At 41.5% G+C, this 17,845-nt stretch overlaps 1 long non-coding RNA gene across 1 annotated transcript; it reads right to left on the reverse strand.

Annotated features, from left to right (window-relative positions):
* Positions 1-15,600: 15,600 nt before the first annotated feature.
* Positions 15,601-16,406, reverse strand: LOC144649574 (uncharacterized). Its single transcript, XR_013569915.1, has 2 exons — positions 16,317-16,406; positions 15,601-15,854 (listed from the first exon to the last, which is right to left on the reverse strand). It is a non-coding gene; the product is annotated as an uncharacterized LOC144649574 (long non-coding RNA).
* Between the last annotated feature and the right edge of the window lie 1,439 nt (positions 16,407-17,845).

Genomic DNA, 17,845 nt, shown 5'->3' on the forward strand with positions numbered 1-17,845 from the left:
TTATAGAGCAATTTCACTTGTATCCTAGTCAGTGTTGAAAACAAAACCGATTTTCCTTGTTTAGAATTCGCCCTGTGTCCTGTAGTGTTCAACATTGTTACATTTTACAGCCGGCGGTAAGGGAATCGAGCGGTGAGCAAATCCGCCACGCAATTTGCCAAACAAAAAGCCGTTGCGTTCACTGCTTTCAATTGACATGGATTCTCGCAAACTTGCACGACAAATGACATCCATTTATACAGCATGTTAAACTACTCAAATTTTAAATCTAAACGTTAACGCTAGCTATATTCAACATAAACTACATAAGCTCCACAAGTGAACAAATTGAAATTTTATTTTTATTTACTCAAACGCGCACAACAAAAAATGTTGGCATCGCCACTTTCACTGGTGCGTTATACAGCGCAAAATGTCTTCCATCGCTGACATCACGTGTATTTATTTTCCAAATGGTACAGCTACTAAAACTCCAGTTGATGCCATAGAGAAAACTTGAAATTGTCACGAGCGAACTCCGCCACGCACAATTGACACAGACGATACGGTCATTTCTTTCCCCGTTTTGACACAGTTTCGAACTTCTCTTTCATAAACATGCTAATATTTACCTTCCAAATGTTGCTGTCACAACCACTCAAGTTCAAAACGGATGGTATTGAAATAAATTGAAAATTCAGCACCGCCATGCAGCCAAAGTTTGTATCGATCTGTTTTCGTGACGAACGAAGAGGTTGAAATTTCTTTGTTCTGTACTCACATTTGATTGGCTGAAGCTTTTACACATACCTTTAACTTTTTAATTTATGCGATTGGCTAGACATATTCAAATTTTTAGGTCCATTTTATCACTTCATTTTTTTTCGTCGAAGACAGCAGTCTGGCTGTCGAAAGCTAATAATTTTAATTTTTTTACCAGAGAACGCATTTTATCTTCTTACAATGAATCCTGGTATCGGATCTTCAATATTTTTACAAAACTATGACACTTAAAACTAAACGAAACGAAAATTCTGACGCCTACATGCTTCTTAATGCTGAATCTACGTTGAGCAATACAGTCATGTTGGCACGGGATAAATTAACAATGTTAGGAGAGCAACATATAAGCCAAGATAAAATTGGGAGTTTGCACTGTCTCTACTAAGCTAGTATACGCACTCCTCAAGTCGCAGATATATGTCATGATATATTAATCTCTACTTCAAGATTACCTGGGGAAACTGGTGAGGGGTGGTACATCAGGCACATTCTTCTATTTTTACTTACCAATTTAATGCATCTTGCATTTGAGATTCAGATGCTTTGAATTGGCTCTTAAGAGAGTTTATATCGACCTTTATATTACTGTTTTCAGCTGTTAGAGATTCATTGTCTGTTTCCAGTTCGAGGATCCTGCTTGATAACTGTTGAATGCTTACCTTCATTGAATTTGTATCTTGAAGGAGTGATAGCTTCTCTTCAAAGCCTTAGGCAGTTAAATAGTTTTTGATTTCACTGATATCTGATTCAAGAATAGATTCAAAAGATTTTAGCTTAGAAACAGTTGTGCTTTGCCAGGCTGGATGGGTGTTCCAAACTCGAACTTGGATCCGACTGATCTAATAGCCTTCTTGAATCTGATCAGGTTGCTTTCTGTGTTTTCGGCTTTCTTGTTTGTCTGTTTTGTCTGCTAAGGCATTCAAAAGCTTATGCACCTGTCTAGCTGTTCATTCTTCCGCTGGATAGATAGACAGGTAGGCAGGCAGATTAGGCACAGTTAAGATGATACAAATAAGAATAATGACACTAAATACAATCACGACTCAAAGCACTCTGAGCCTATGTAAAATATTATAATCAATCAATCAAGCAAACTTTGTTTATCGAGGGTGACACGTAATAGTTTACCAACTAATAAATTTGTGGTCCTCCTAAAATGTACTAAAAGTTAAAAATCTATAAATTGAAGAAATAATGCTAGTTTCAAACAAATTAAAAAGCAAAATAAACAATGATGTAACAAAGTTAAAGAGATCTATTCGTGTCAAACCTAGTCAGTCAGTTTTGTGGATGGCTTTTTGCACTTTTTACCTTCATCTGCTTGGTCTGTTTGTTCAGACCTGCTGTTCATTTGGCGGCTCATCCGTTACATACATAAACTTTTCCCACATCCCGTTCATTACAAGAGCTGACGATATAATCAATTGAGACTGGAGGCCTTGGGATCAAGTCTTTGAACTGAAAGCAGCACATGCTTTGATCTGGCCTGATAGCTTTGTCATGTCGTTCATAATATTCCTTTTTGCATCATCAATGCAGGAAAACATTTGTATGTTGTTGAGAGTATGCAAGGTCTCACTGTTTTCAAGAATTTGCCTCTTGACTTTCAAGTGTATAACCCTTGTTGACTTGTGTCATTGCTAGTTTGGAGGAGCAATTTTGGGTAATCCATAATGTTCCTGTTTTTTGTTCTGGTGACCTCTGGTGATTGTAGACTCTTAAATTTCATCCACTTTGGCTGGACTTGTGCAGTTGCAAGAAGGGACAACTGTCTATTTTTAGGTGTTGTTGCAGTATTCATCTTTATTATTTTTGCTAGAGAACGATTTTAGTGATATGTCGATGTCTTCAGGTACGTAAAATAGGAACTTGAAGTTGTTTGCCAAGTTTATTAACCATGTCCACGGTTGAGGTGAAAGCCTCTTCTGGAATTCCACAAATCTCCAATGAGTTTTTATGCGTATATTGCTTCAGATTATCTTTATGATCATTATAGCTCATTTATTTCATTTTGCTTTTTTTCAACTTTCTCTCACAAGGGCTTTACTGACTTAATTGACGGGTCAGTAACCTTTTCTGCTCTTTGAAGGGCTTGTTTCAAGGTGTCAATTTCACTTGACTGTTTGTTGAACAAGCCTTTTAACTCCCTCAACTCTGCGCGCATTTCCTGGACATTTTAGTGGACATTTTGAAGTTATTGCACAACTTCTTTCAAACTAATCTCATTTTCTTCTTTTAGCTTGCAACCCTCCACGCTACGAAGGCTGCTTTCTTGTACCTCCGGCTCTGACGAAGGGGGGCTTCGCTGTTATGTTTCTTGGCGATGTTTATTGCCTCTTTGATTGAACCTCTCTCGCCTCTTTTATGTTTCCTTCCCTTTCCAGACAAAGGATGCACTCATGCAATCTTGAGGCGAATCATCCTTACAAGACCATCGCCATCGTGTTTTTTTTCGTCCAAACGTACGATCTTCCAGGAGTCTCAAGGCAAGTTGTCGTTCTTGATGATGACAACGTCATTTACCTGCAGGTTTATTATCGGCGATGTCTACTTCCATGTTAGTTGCAGAGGCTGTAGGTAGTCCTGTCTCCACCTTGTCCAAAACGAGGCCGAGCTATCATTTATTGTCACCCAATCACTTTTGACACAACTCTCTACAGATGGCTGAACCTCTTACACCTAACCACTTACTAACAGCAAAGTGGAAGGTGATACTATCCCCTCCTGGTGAATTCCAATGCACCGATCAGTACTCTTGATAGCGATGGTGCAGAGTTAAAACTCTGCACCAAAAGTACCAGAAGGTTTCTTCATCAAGCTGAGCAGCGTGCTGTGTGAGAAGCCAGGCAAACACATTTCTAACATTACGGATCTGATGCTTTCAGGACCCACCCATGACACTTGCTTCTGGGACATATCTCTTGAAGTCTATCCAGTCTCAATTGCGTTTTACTAATTGCAATATCTTTTGTATGTTCCAATGTTGACAGTGCCTGCTGCAGCTCATTCTTGGCACCAACAAAATTTGTGTGTTGAATGGGTCGCAACTGTCCTACTGGGCCACGACGTCCTACAAAATGGCAATAGGCACTGAGAAATGAGTCTGGTTATGTGATTGGAAACCACAACTTCTACCAACTATCCAGTAACCACTTGACCAAATTTAGTTCTGAATTTTGCCACACCCTTGATGTTTCACTGACTAGTGACAGTGACAGAGGATCAGATTCATTATATGCCCTTTCTTTGGTAAACAGGATGCTTCACATAGAACAGCTCATACTCCAATTCCTTGGGCAACATGGAACTTATCTTGCAGGCACAGTGCGGCACTCAGTTCTAGTCTAGGTATTGTTATCGGCTTTAGGGGCCTCACACACGATTTCCCCATCACAAGAAAACAGTGGACACAGTTATCAACATCAATCAATCCAATATGTGTGTCTTGTCAAAAGCTGAGAGGAAGTCCGCAAGAACAGAAGATGGCAAACTAATCAGATGACCATCTACAACCCGCTCCACCCTTCACCTTCTGTGCTGTAGATTACTTTGGGCCCTGGTACATAAAGAAGGCTGTTGTGAAGTGAAGCATTATTGGTGGTTTTCACCTTGAAGCTGCAAGCAGTTTGTCCACTGACTCGTTTCTCAGTGCCTATTGCCATTTTGTAGGACGTTGTGGCCCAGTATGACAGTTGCGACCCGTTCACGGTTCGTGCCATCACTTGCACTTAAAGTTCTTGCTTCTCGAATTGCCTAGAGCATTTTGGACTTGAACATGACGATGCCCTGCCTTTCGATTCTACTCGGGAAAAACACCACTGCTGCTTCTCGTAATCTGGCTCTGTAAAATCTTTGACAGTTTTGGGTGTTAGAGAAGTCTCTGTGGCCGAAGCGGGTGTGGCCGTTGTACATGTTGTACACGTGGTCACGGTAGATTTAAATATGCTCTCCAGCTCAGAGTTAAGAAGTGAACGTTGGTGAAGTAGTTCGCTCTCTTTAAGTACTTTGTACATGTACAGCATTACCCATAAAATATGACTGCAAATGTCACGACTGGTGCAATATTTGCAACCGTCACAGAATGGCATATTGACCACAGTTACTTTGTAAGTTGCCCCTGTGGTATGAATGATGGTCACCTCCTGCGAGTGCTGCCCATTGACTTTGGTATTTCCGACACGAAAGGAATTTCTGCATGACTTGGCAATTTTCAAGGAACGCTGGAACTTGCTACTCCGTGTGTTTCTTTTCGGGGCGACACGTTTGTCAAGATTTGATTTCTCAACTGTGGCGGAAGCCCCTTCTTCCACTCGGCCTGCTTTTCTAAAAGGATAGTATCAGTGAGAAGACTTTTCATCCACAAAGCTTTCAGGTGCACAAAGGTGCATTTCGTCACCACGCTTTTCCTCATTTCCTTTCTTAGCTGAGGCAGAGCAAGATCCTGACTTCTTTTGTACCCTCTTTCTGACAAGATCATGGCGATGAGCAGCAGTTTCATCCACAAAGTACTCCTGCTGTCGAAGCTGCATATCATCATTAAGCTGCACATAGTCATCAACCTCCAGAAGTCTTAAGCTTGTTTTCGTTGATCGAGATTGCGCCGTTTCAGTAATTCAAGGGCAGATGGGCCTTACCCCCCTTTGTATGCTCCTTTCCTATAACCTTCCAACCTTCTCTTGAGCTTCAAGCTTTCAGCAACATCTTCACGACAGGCTTGGATTAATATGAGGTTCTCCGCTCCTATATGGTTCCAACGGAAATGATGCACTTCAGGGACATTCAGACCAGGTTTGAAGGCACGGAAATTATAGGATCTCCTACTCTCCCACCATTTCCACCAACTAGACAAGAATGGATGATTGTCAGTGAAAGAAACTAGTTGTTCTCTTGCTTTCTCGTACATATTCACAGTTGTTGCTTTCAGAACTGCATCACACAAGAAAAAATATTCTTTTTGCACATCTTCTCCAATGAGTTTCTTGGCATTACGCTCTACAGAAAACCCCCAGTGCCTCTCGCAACTCACAGCTCTTGTCACCTCGTCTGGTCCCATTATTTCTTGCAGTGAAGCCCAGACGCCTCCGCCTCGTCAAACACATAGAGATGAGGTTTGAATGTGTAGTGATTATCACCAGTAAATTCCTGCAAGGCTTTGTTGAGGTGGGACCAAAACAGTCCTACATTGGCTTTGCTTTCTGATGGACATTCCATTGTTGCGATCTTCATCATCTGTCTCAAATTAGGGTTGTACACCACAAGAGAAATAGTTATGTAGCCAGTAACATGGTTATGCTTGCCATCAACATGGCAAGGTTCTACATTCAAGTGACCCTGACCCTCTCGGTCCATCTCTAAGGCGAGATCTAACTGTCCCTTGCTTGTTTTAAACACAATCTTTCACTCACAATCAACCTTGTAGATCAGGAATAAATCTTCTAGGACTTGGCTTACTCTCTCTTTATAAGCCATCACAGCGTCGTAACTGTGACCTTCTGGGTTCAGTTTTTCGTTAACAGATCTCTTAATTTTTGACAGCTCTGATCTGTCAACCAAGCTATCAGCCAATTCTTCAATTTCGTCTAGCGGCTGTTCACTCTCTATGGCCTCAATAAGCTTGTCATTTGCATATCTCTCTGGCCTCAGTGCCCTTGATTGACTGAAGGCTTTACTAGCATCCGCCCGTAGGGCCCTATCTTTCCTAATAGGTACACAAGTGTGAAATCCTTAGTGATAAACTGTTACTGTTAGTTCACCATCTGGATACTCCCAAATTTTTTTGGCATGACAAGGAACAAATTCTGCTTCTGCTCCACATGAGTGGCACCAACCATTTTTATCAAACTGATCCCTGTTCACTTCTTTGTACTGTCTATAGTATCCACACATTTCATTAGGACACCGATATGACCCTTTACACTATTTCAAGAATATGACCCTAAAGAATCGCTTACCTGTGACCTTAATTGACTTAATCTTGTATTTTACCCACCCCTGAACCACCCTTCTAATATTGGTTCTCTTAGTTTTCGCGCGGAGGCGCCTCCTGTAAACAAAATTTATTAAACCAAAGGCACACCGACTTAAACACACCACCACCAAACCCATCTATACTAGTGATGTGGTTTTCTAGATAACAGTAGTAGCATGCAGACACTCCTTCGTTTTTTCCCGTAGGGGTAGTCGTTGGCTTAAAATGGAGACTCCCCTGCAGTTTACGTCATCTGTATTTTGTTGTTTTCAATGGCTCCCAGTGTCCCCCCTAGGGTATTGTTTGTTCTAAGTTTTACAGGCTCTAACCCGCTGCAATTAAATACTGCCTGTCAAAGAAAAGAAGAAATTGTGAAATGTTGAGAAAAGTTATTATGTGTAAAATGAGTCAATGAGTCAAGTATTAAATTGGAGATATAAAATGGTGAATATAGCACGGAGACGTACTTGACGGCCACCAGGTACTTATCTTCACCATAAGCTTTGGGTTTGGTGGGGTGGTTGCTGTGACATCTCAGCCACTGGAGGGGGTCATTGGAGGTAAAGGTTGTAAACCTTGTGGGTCGAGGTCTGACCAGGGAATGGCGCCACCAACTGCTGCGTCAGCTTGTCTGTCCAGCACACTTTGATGTTGGAGAGCTGCATCACCATCTCCGGTTCAAGAGGGACAACGGTTCTCAGGAAGGAGTGTGCTGCTTGGTATCCTGTGATGTCCGACGAGTAAAGACCCTCACTTGTAGCCACCTCGTGCATCTTAGTGACGTATGAGGAGACGTACTTCAAGAGCGTGGCTTTCACGTCGGCTACTTGGACATCGGTATGACATCGCAGGGCACCAAGCAGGGTGGTGGTGTAGGCACGGATGTTGTGCTCGGCATCTCGTTCGGTGTACTGGAACTGGAGGCTGGTTTTGCTGTGGCGGTCGGTGACGAAGGAATTGGGGTGCTAGTTGATTGGCAGCGACAATCTGTCCGACTTCTGCGTGTCGGCACACTAGAAAGGCGTTTTCCTCGTGATTCCAAGGAATCGAGGCGTTCAAGAGATCTGCTCTAATGGCCGACAAGTCCCTGACCCACAGTAACGTGTGTATGTGCACGGTCCCTCGTTGCTGGAACTCGAACCTATAGAAATAGGCGAGGAGGTTGCGGTCAGTGCGATCAGAGGCATTGCCGAACAGATTGTTCTGCCAACGGTTGGTGTTGGCACCGTCTAGAAAACCCCTGGCGATCTGCTCCAAGACGTGGGCGACGTGTAGCGTCTCCAAGGCTGACAGCTCGGTAGGTTCCCTGCCAGACATATTACGGATGGCTTCGATAAAGGGGGGCCACAGGAACGACCACTTGTACGGGCTGACAGTAACAAAGAAAGATGGGAAAGCTTACTGGCAGACGGCGTCTATCAAATACATGTGTTGCCATCGCCAGTAGGTTGCAGAAAAGGACTTATCCTGTAGGCTGGTGTTTGGGGAGCAACGTGAAGCCTTGGCGGAGTTGATCGTGATGGTCTTGAACAGCCAGCGATCGTACTGAAACTGGAGCAGCTCGAAGTCCAAGCAATAGTCCACCACGGGTGAGAACAGCTTGTTCGTGTAGGAGATCTTACAGGAGGCGCGGTTTTCCTGGCCACGGAGCACACTCTCACATGCTGGTCTGATGGTAGAGGTTGGGCCAGAGAGCGCACTCGATGCCCTCATAATCAGGAGCTGTAAAGATCTGATACAGGAACGGCTTGCCAAAGCCACTTTGCTGCATGCGGACAAACTTGGCGTAGGCGCAGTCGGTTGGCCATCAATAAATGGCCGGAACGGACCTGTTAGTTGACGGTAGCCATTGAAGTGACGTGCATAATCCCCACAATGTATTTCAAAGGGACGCAGGAGGCCGACATCAGTGTCGGTCAAACCACGGAGGATCAGAGGCACGTCATCTACATCTGGTACACAGTATGGCTGATTGGCCCACTTGCAAGCCGTCTCCAACTAGGTTGGCGCACGCTTGCGGAAGCCAGGCAAAAGTTTGGTAGGTGCTAACTTGTGTCACTTGCCGCAGTAGGTCCAGCTCTGCGACTTACACCAAAACTCCAAGTCGTTGGCTTCTGGTGTTTGGATGGAGGAAGGCGACGGCTGCTGAAGAAACTCGCTGTCTCCAAGGAAGCCTTCACGTCTGGCATCAACCATGGCGCGGCAACTGTTTGTTGCAAAAAAGAAACACAGGAGAAACGCAAGGCCAGTGACGCTACTAGCGTGACTAACATGCAGGTCGAAACATAACTGAATCACAAAAATTGCATAATGACAATGATACACTTACAATCACGTTTGTAGCGTGACGTAAAACGCGAGGAAAAGTGTAAAACGCGAGGAAAAGTGAGGAAAAGTGTGTTCAGAAACGACGCTTACCTTTTGAACCGGAGATGAAAGCAGAGTTCCTGAAAGAACTGTTTTGGAAATGGCGGGAACACAAGACGGGCGGTACAGCACGGAGTTCTGAAAATAACTGAAACAGGCTACACTGGAAATCTGCAATTAAAACAGAAACGAAGGTTAAAAACAACTTCGAGCACTCAAAAGCACCCAAAAGGACATGAAAAACAACTTAGCTTACCAATTTAAGCTCGTAAGAGGACTGAGTTCCTAAAAGAACTGTTTGTTGAACATGGCGGGAACACGGCAACACTTAGCACGGAGTTCTAAAAAGAACTGTAACAGGCCAACTAATGCACTGGAAATCTGCAATAAAAACAGAAACGGAGGTTAAAAACAGTTTGGAGCGCTCAAAAGCACACAAAACGAGTTCAAGAATAACTTAGCTTACCAATTTAAGCTTCGAAGAGTACGCAGTTCCTAAAAGAACTGTTCAGTACACTCGACGGTGGAACTGTAACGAAAACGACGGAAAAAAGATTAAAGACACAAAAAGAAGTCTAAAAGATGTGAAAAATCCAAATCCCTGCTGAAAATGATTTTGGCTTACCTTTTTAGACACACAAGTTTCACACGTACGGCCGAAAATTTAGGCGCCAAATTCTGTATCCTAACGGAAAGAGCTTCGCCCTGCAAGAACGCTGGAAGTCTCCTCTAGACTTTTAATCGATGAATTTTGCTTCTTTTGTTCTTCCTTTAATTCATCGGTCGTGTCGTTGACAAAGGTGAAGGAGTCTTTCAGGTCTTTCATTTCAACATCGACATGTGCTAGGTGTTGTTCTATGTTGTCTAATTTGTTAAGTTTAATATTAATTTCACTCAATATTTTCATAACGTCGGACTCTCCATCCTTTTGTACTTTCATTTGTTTAGCACTTGACTTCACTGGAGTGCTCGATACTGAATTATTCAGTTCTTTTGCGGAGCACTTAGAATTTGTGCCCATTTCTGATACCTATTGTTGGAGTGTACCGAGCGACAGCCAAGGTGTGGGCACAAATGCTCCTGTCTTGGAACCTAGGGCATTCTGAACAGGCCAGTTTGTTACCTTTAATCTAAACGGTATGTGATACTGGCCTGCTCAGTGATATAATGATACGCTTTTCCTTACTGTTCGGAATAGGAACAATTCCCTTTAGGAGTAAAATTTGAGAGGCATTGGACCAAGACTCTCTCAAAAATTCGGGTACCCATCACTTCCTGCTGAGCGTCATTTTCAGACGTTTTGGGAAGCTGGTCTTGAAGGTCTTCTTGGACTACTGATCCAAGGGCTCGGAGATGCTTTTGTCTCCCATCTCTTGTCATGCTAGACCATTTGGAGTCTGAAAGGCTCAAATGCTGGTGCTTTTTCAAGAACGGCACATTAAACGTCTCTGTGGGGTTGAAGAATGGAGTCTCTGTAGACAATTACAGCCTCTGGCCACGAACATTTGAGATTTGATCTATAGCCAGTACCTTCCACGACCTTCTTCTCCTTTACTTTACTTTTTAAGGCTGAATTACTACTCTCTTGGGTATTTCATTGAAAAAGTTGTCTTCGAGTTACAAAGTAAGCTTTGTAAATGCATTGTCATTCACTCAAAACATTGAGAATACTCTGCTACGTCAATAGAATACATGTATAACGTTTCGACGCCCTACATTTGTGTGCCCTCGGGACTATTGCCACAATCTGACTTTTTTTTCGAATGGAGCTTTCCACATCCTATATCTTTAACATAGAATTTTTAATCTCGTTCAGACGAAGACGACAACAAGTCTTTTCTGCCTCAAAATTTACAAACAAGGGAAATTACTGTAATAAACCATTTACTTTTCGTTGGTTTCCAATTTGTGTAGGAATTTCCTTTTGAGAAAAGCGAAGATGATCCACCCCAGGAAGAATATGTTACTGAATCTTCTGATGAAGATAGTGTGTCAGATAGCCTTGCCACAAAGTCAACATATAAGCCCATTTTTATCAACAATGCTGGTCTGCTCACCAGATTTTAGGAGGAGTTGTTTAAGTTCTGCTGGTTCTATTTCTGCCAAGGACTTAACTTAGCAACCAGCTTTGTGTTACAGAAAGATGTAAGTGTTGCGATGTTACAATTGGTACAGGTCATTTCTTCATCTGGTGCTGGTTCCTCTTTGTTGGAAATGTGTGGTTGCAGGCCAAACAAGATGGTGACTTTTTTATATTAACTCCTATGACTTTCACTTTGAGGAGATTATTCTTGATTTCTGTTGCATCTATGTTGATATTTTGAAGTATTTATCTGGCGTTCTTTGCATGGTTCGATTTAATTTACCTTCAATTCCTGTTGGTGTTTAACTTTCCTCAGTTGGTCGCTTGGCAGCGGGACTGTCATTTCTCAGGACCTCTACAAAATTTTTTTTTCAAAAGCTAAGTATTATATTTCAAATTGTGTAATCGGCTAGGAAATCTTAGGTCATCTTAGAAATGTGTTTTACCTTCTAGTCCACAACTATCATCCTCCTGTAACAACCGATCTCTTTCATTACTTGAACGCTTTTGCTCTGCAAAGGTAATCGTATGTTTAAGCATCAGCAAATTTTAAAGACAATGCCAAGCGTGTGCTTACCGAGGGAAAAGAAAATTCAGTTAAGTTGATTTGTTCTGTCTCAAACATTATGAATAAATACACACTAACCTTTCTTCTTGAAGTAGTCAGTGAGTTGCGTCATCTTTCCTTTCACACTTTTGTTGAAGTCACTGTTTAAAGACGTAGCACGCTGACCGAGCCGAAGAATTGCACAAATCGTCTGGGAAAACAAACTGTACTTTAACCAAAATACGCATGTGGCGACTCAGCGATCATGTGATTGACTGCCATTTGGGGCTGGGAGAAAAGTGGTACTCCAGCTGTAAAATTCTTTGGCCATAACGCGTCTATGCCCGGTAATTAACAAAAAAGAATAAAATAAAAATTAATGTTCAAACTATTTCTCGAGAACCGACGAGAACTTTTATTATTTTTTTTTTATTTTTTATTAAAAATTCTGATCGATTTCCACAAAACGGTGGAAACCGGTATGGATCCGTGCCTCTCTTCACCGACCAAAAGGTCTTTCAAGGTATTGAAAGTTTCCGTAAAGTCTTTGGTCATGACAGACAAGAAAGACTGAGCTCACTTTCAACTTGTTCATGTGATTTTTTCATGGACCTGATTGTTTCCTGATTCTTTCATGAATTTTTGATGCTACGATCCTGAATTTCCCTTAACTTTGCTTAAAAAGCACTTTTTCACAATGCAGCAAGATTTTGATGAAGATTCCATTAAAAAATGTACAAAAATGTACTTTGGCGCATGCGCTTAAGCCAAAATTTGGACTTTTTTTTGCGAAATCGTTTCCATTTTTTTTCTTGCTCCTTTTCCTTTCGTTTCTCTTGGCTTTGTTATTTCCACTTCTTTCTACTGTATCTGTCCTTCCTTTAGACCTTCTTCTTCTGTGGACCTTTTGAGGCTGGACACCCCAAAAGGTACCCAAACCCACTTTTATAACCCCTATAACTGATATGACGAGCACCACAGTCCTTTTTATTTATGGAGTCCCCCCTTCACAGGGGTGACGTGTACATGTCAGTAGATGCATGTGTGAAAAAACATTATTGTGAAGTGGATCCCAGTGTGCTAGGTAGTAGGGAAGTTCAGCTGAAATGGGTCTCTCCAAAATGCGCTTCACTTTGTCAGGCTCTGGTTCACCCCAGCCTTTTAAATCCTCTTTTAATTCCAGCTCCTTCTTTCGCTTGTGTTTGCAAGAGAGTCCTCTACCATCTGCTTCTTTTCCGGCTTGATAGAAGGCAAGCGTGGTCCAGCACAGTGCCATGTTGGCTTTGTGTCGGGTAGAGGAGGTGGAACGCCACTACTGGTGCCTGGTTACCAGTCATAAGTAAGCAAATGGAACTGCTGAATGTAAGTAGAAGGCTTTCTTTCAGGTCTGCTATGCGCCGTGAAAGACAACGGACCATCTGTACCAGTGTCTGGTTTGCCACCCACAGCTTCTTGTTCCGGGTTAAATTTTACTTTCTCTCTTGGTTTGCATTTACTTTGGAAATTTTTTTCGCTGAACGGCGACTCTGCTTTCCGCAGTGGGCTTTCCTTGTAATCAAACATCCTTATACCATGCTTTTTCTCTTGCTATAGAGCTCTCTTTTTCTGTGAGTGTTTCGTCTGCTAGCGGTGCAGAGGCCTGTGTCACTGGCTGCTTCATCGATACCTGTTTGCGGGACTGAGAACTAAAATCTCCCATTTCTGCAATGGCGTCCAAGTAGCCAATGCGCCCTGCATGCCAGAGATTCCACTCATCTCGCATCATGTCAACAAATTTGAAAAGAAGATTAGGCGAATATAGACTAAAGTCAACGATTTCAAATGTAAGATCCTCGTCTTCTTCGCAGCAGAGTTTAAGAAATTTCAAGCACCTGCTGACAATTTGCTGTGCTTGCCGATTACTTTTACAACCACCACCACTGCCTGTTAGCCAGGACAAAAAGTCTTGAGCGTGACATGTCAAAAGAGAGGGCTCGTCTGATTTTAAGTGAGCTCTTTTCATCATTTTACTTGTGTCTTCTTTTATGTACAACCTTGTCATTTTTTTGAAACTAAGCTTGTGTAGTTTATTTCTATTCTGGGTAGTTTTTTTGCCTATTTTAGTTAATTTATGTTATCTTAATTTATGTTCATCTTTTAAGATCTGATATTGTAAAGTTTGGAAACAGTTGTAGCCTCAAAATGTCCACTTGTGATGCCCAATGTAATCAGGCCATATTTCTGACCACGCCCTTCTGCTTCCCAAATTTAACACTGCTCAGCTCTCACTGATAGCTCTCTCCTCTGCAGGGGCTCCTTTAGTGAGGGAAGGCGAAAAACACGGGGGGAGAAGGCGACAACACGAAAAATGAAAAATAGGGAGAGCGCAGGGGGACTATGGGATTCTCGATTCTCTCTAGGCTCCGCGCACTTACTTTTCACCATACACCTATCCCCATTCCGCAGCCCATATGGAACACGAAAGGCCTCTGCGGAGGAGAGAGCACTGATGGCAAGTCCCACTGATTGTCCTTTAACTTTCGTTCTCTAATAATTGTATTTGTAGGTCAACCTTATTAAGTGTTGCACTTTGTTAATATTGTAAGTAACGTGTATTGTATGTAAGTAGTCTCTTTAATTAATTAATTAATTAATTAATACAATGTAACTTAATGTAGTGTAAGTAACGTAAGCAATTGTATTGTAAGTAATTATCCAGTAAGTGATGTAGGTAATTGTCCCGTAAGCAATGTAAGTAAGTGAACTGTAAGTGGTTTTTTCTGTGTTTTGCAATTAAAGGAAAAAAAAACTTTTGTTCTCTCGCAATTCCCATAGAGACACGAGCTGATGCTACATCAGGACAATCTTGACTTGTCTGAGCTTCAGATGTTGCATTCTCAAATGTTAACGTTTTTGCTATGGATCCGCTGAACTTACTATCGTTGACAATGGTGCTCGCTCTCGTTTATATCCTGGTGTAACATTCCTTATCGTGTTAAGCTTCTCTATCAAATGTCCTAACACCTTTGTGAGTTATAGAAGCAGGCAGCATTTGTTTCTGACGGAAATCTAATAGCTTCAATCAGTGAAAAAGTTCTGTGAAACAGTATGATTAAAATGTCACTTTTCACCACCCTTAAGGGCGGCCAATTTGTTCCTGTCAAAAATTTAAAAGCTTGAATCAGTAAAAAAAAGTTCTGACAAACGGTATGATTTAAATGTCACTTTTCACCATCCTTTACCTTTAGGACAGACAGTTTGTTCCTGAGTGATATCTTGATGCCTGACTCAGTGGTTCCTGAACATAATGTCCTTTTCAAATCACTTAAACAGGTTTCCAAAGAAAACAAGCTGAGAGAATTCCAATTTAAATTTCTGCATCGAGTTGTTGTTACTAAAAAAGAACTCTGCATTTTTGGTATTAAAGACGACAGTGGGTGTTTATATTGTGGAGAACCAGATTCGATAGAACACACCTTCTCAAATTGTCATTTTACTAAAGACTTCTTGTCAAAAGTGGTGCAATGGTTTAATAACTGCAATCAGTCTATCTTCATGCCGTCAGTTCAGGAATATTTATTTGGGGTTACTTCCAACCTACCTAATAAGAAGCTAGTGAAAAAACGTAATTTTACCTTGCTATATGCCCGCTATTTTATTTATACGAATAAATTGCATAATAAGTCTCTCCTTATCACAGACTTTGTAAGTAGAATTTTACGTAAGTACATGCTAGAAAACTTAGGTTAAAACTTGTATACGGAGTATCCATACTCCTTCTCAGATCTTTTTTTTTTCCTTCTCTTTAATTCTCCACTGTAATCTATTATTACGTAGTTTTACCATTAATTGCATTGTAATATAATTATATATGTGTGACTATCAATAAAAAAAAATAAAAATAAAAAATAATAATAATGTCCTTTTCACTGCTAGCTGTCCCCTAGGACAGACAATTTGTTAACTCGGTTTTCCTTTGAGATATTCTTCACAGCTAGCTGTGGATCAGCTAACATATCTCTCAGTACGGCGAGGGTAGGTTCGTCTTCGTTGCTGTCGTCCACGTTGGATTTGGCACCAGCCATGTTATCCAGGTAAAGTGAGAGTAAAGTGAGAGCAAAATCAACTTTCTTCATGGTCTTCACATGCTACAAAAGCAAAATGCATAGTTTCAAATTAGGTTTCAATACAAACTAGACAACGGATTTGGGTGGTGCATAACCAGAAAGGAATTTCGACCATGCTATGGTAAACTTGTGTTATTGACAAGTGTCTTCCACAACATCCCCAGCTTAGCCCTCATGGTCAACTTCATCATCACACCCCGCAACCACTCAGATAGAGATGTGACATCAAGTTGATCTAGTGGGGTTTTGGAAATGTGTGGAAATGATTTGAGGGACCCTGCTGGTTGACACTGAAATGGCTGCTTTTCATGCAATATCTTGATCATTTTAATTACTGTTTCCTGTGTGGTGGTGTGTGTATGCTGGGTGGAATGAAGGCGTAGGATACTGCCTTCAATGTTTTGTTGTCACACATCCCTTTCAATATTGTCTTTTCTGCTTTGACTGTCATTTCCATTCTTAAGTCATTTGCATAGTTATTACCTTTGCCACCTCTAACATTCGCAAAATGTCCATGGATAATTCGATGGGCTGTTTTTTCTGTATAAAGAGCCTTCACACATGTTATTATCCTCATGGCCTCAAAGGCATATTTCATTCCACATGATCTGGAACGAATGTAAAGCATTAACAGTTTCCAGTAAATGATGCTTTTTTCTCCATCTCCCTCCTTTCTGTGTCATTCAGTTACATCATGGCTGGACAGACAGAAATTGGCACTAGAAGAAAAAATGTGATGTTCACTCCAGAGGAAGACAAATTGGCAGTGATTGGTTATGGCTCTGCCAATCACAATCGGTTTTAAGTTCCAAAAGCATGCTTGCAAATGTTTTCTCGCTACAAATTCGGACGGCACAGAACATTTTGCCTCTTTTTTTGCTGCGCAGGATTAAACAGAAAAACATCCCGCCCTGTCTTTAGGCGATCTAAAATTTGCTGGGGAATTTTTGGAAGAAATGTGTGACTGCGACTACTCGAAAGAAACAGCTTTGTTGGCGACACTTGAAAAAAACTTCAAACAGAAAAAGGTCTACATTTAGAGAGCTGATCCTGGCCTGTCTTTTTATCGCCATAAAGCTGGAGGATCGCGATATTGCAAGAAATAGCCAATTTCTAGCCACAATCTCCCTCGCCAGTACAACGATTGGACATCTCCGAGAAGAACTTGGTGTGCTACAATCAGTGAACTGGAGACCCTTAGAACATTGCCGCATGATCGCAAAAGATTGTCCTTAGAATTCGAATCCGCCCAATTTGTGATTACCTAGACGACTAAAGACAATACGCGAGTTTGCTGTTGACTTGACTTTAATTATTAGCGTACACGTTTAGAAATATAAATCGACCAAAAATGAAATGCTTGTCTTTTACATGATGTAAACAATCCATTTATTGAATCAAACCTGACAATACGTAAACGGCTTACTTAATTGTGGAATATTTCTTCGGTAACTAAATTTAAACCAACTATATCAAGGTATTAATGAAGTTCTTTAGTTTACTCTTGGACGTAACTGTCAAAACTACAAAGTCTTTGTTCTTGACGTAATTTTGTAAACGAAATTAATCTTAGAAAACATGTTTTGATTACGCTAGGACTTTTATTTACATGAAATTGTTTAGAGAGGTCCTTTCATATTTGGAGTGAACACAAACTATCACGATACAAGCTTTTTCGATATTCACTTCATTGCAAAAGTTCAATGCTTGCTTTGTTGGCTGGGGGGAATAGAAATGTGTAATGCGCCCCCGTTTTGGCACTCTTTCCAATTGGCTCACTTTCTTCTTGGTTCTCTTCTTTGGGGGGCTCATTTGGCTGGGTACTTGAGAACGGAGCTGTGAAAGGACCGTCGATGGCTGTGAGGACCGAGTGATGAACAAGTCTTCTTCCCACACACTCTTAACCATTTAGGCCTGTTGTGTCGAAAGCCACTTCATGCTGATAGCTCTTGTTCTTCTCTCTGCAATAACAAGTTAACTGAGTCCTGGCAACTCTTCCCTCTTAAAGTTTA

The sequence above is a fragment of the Oculina patagonica genome, chromosome 4 (assembly GCF_052425735.1).
Source record: "Oculina patagonica isolate OP01 chromosome 4, crgOcupat, whole genome shotgun sequence".
Classification (NCBI taxonomy): Eukaryota; Metazoa; Cnidaria; class Anthozoa; order Scleractinia; family Oculinidae; genus Oculina; species Oculina patagonica.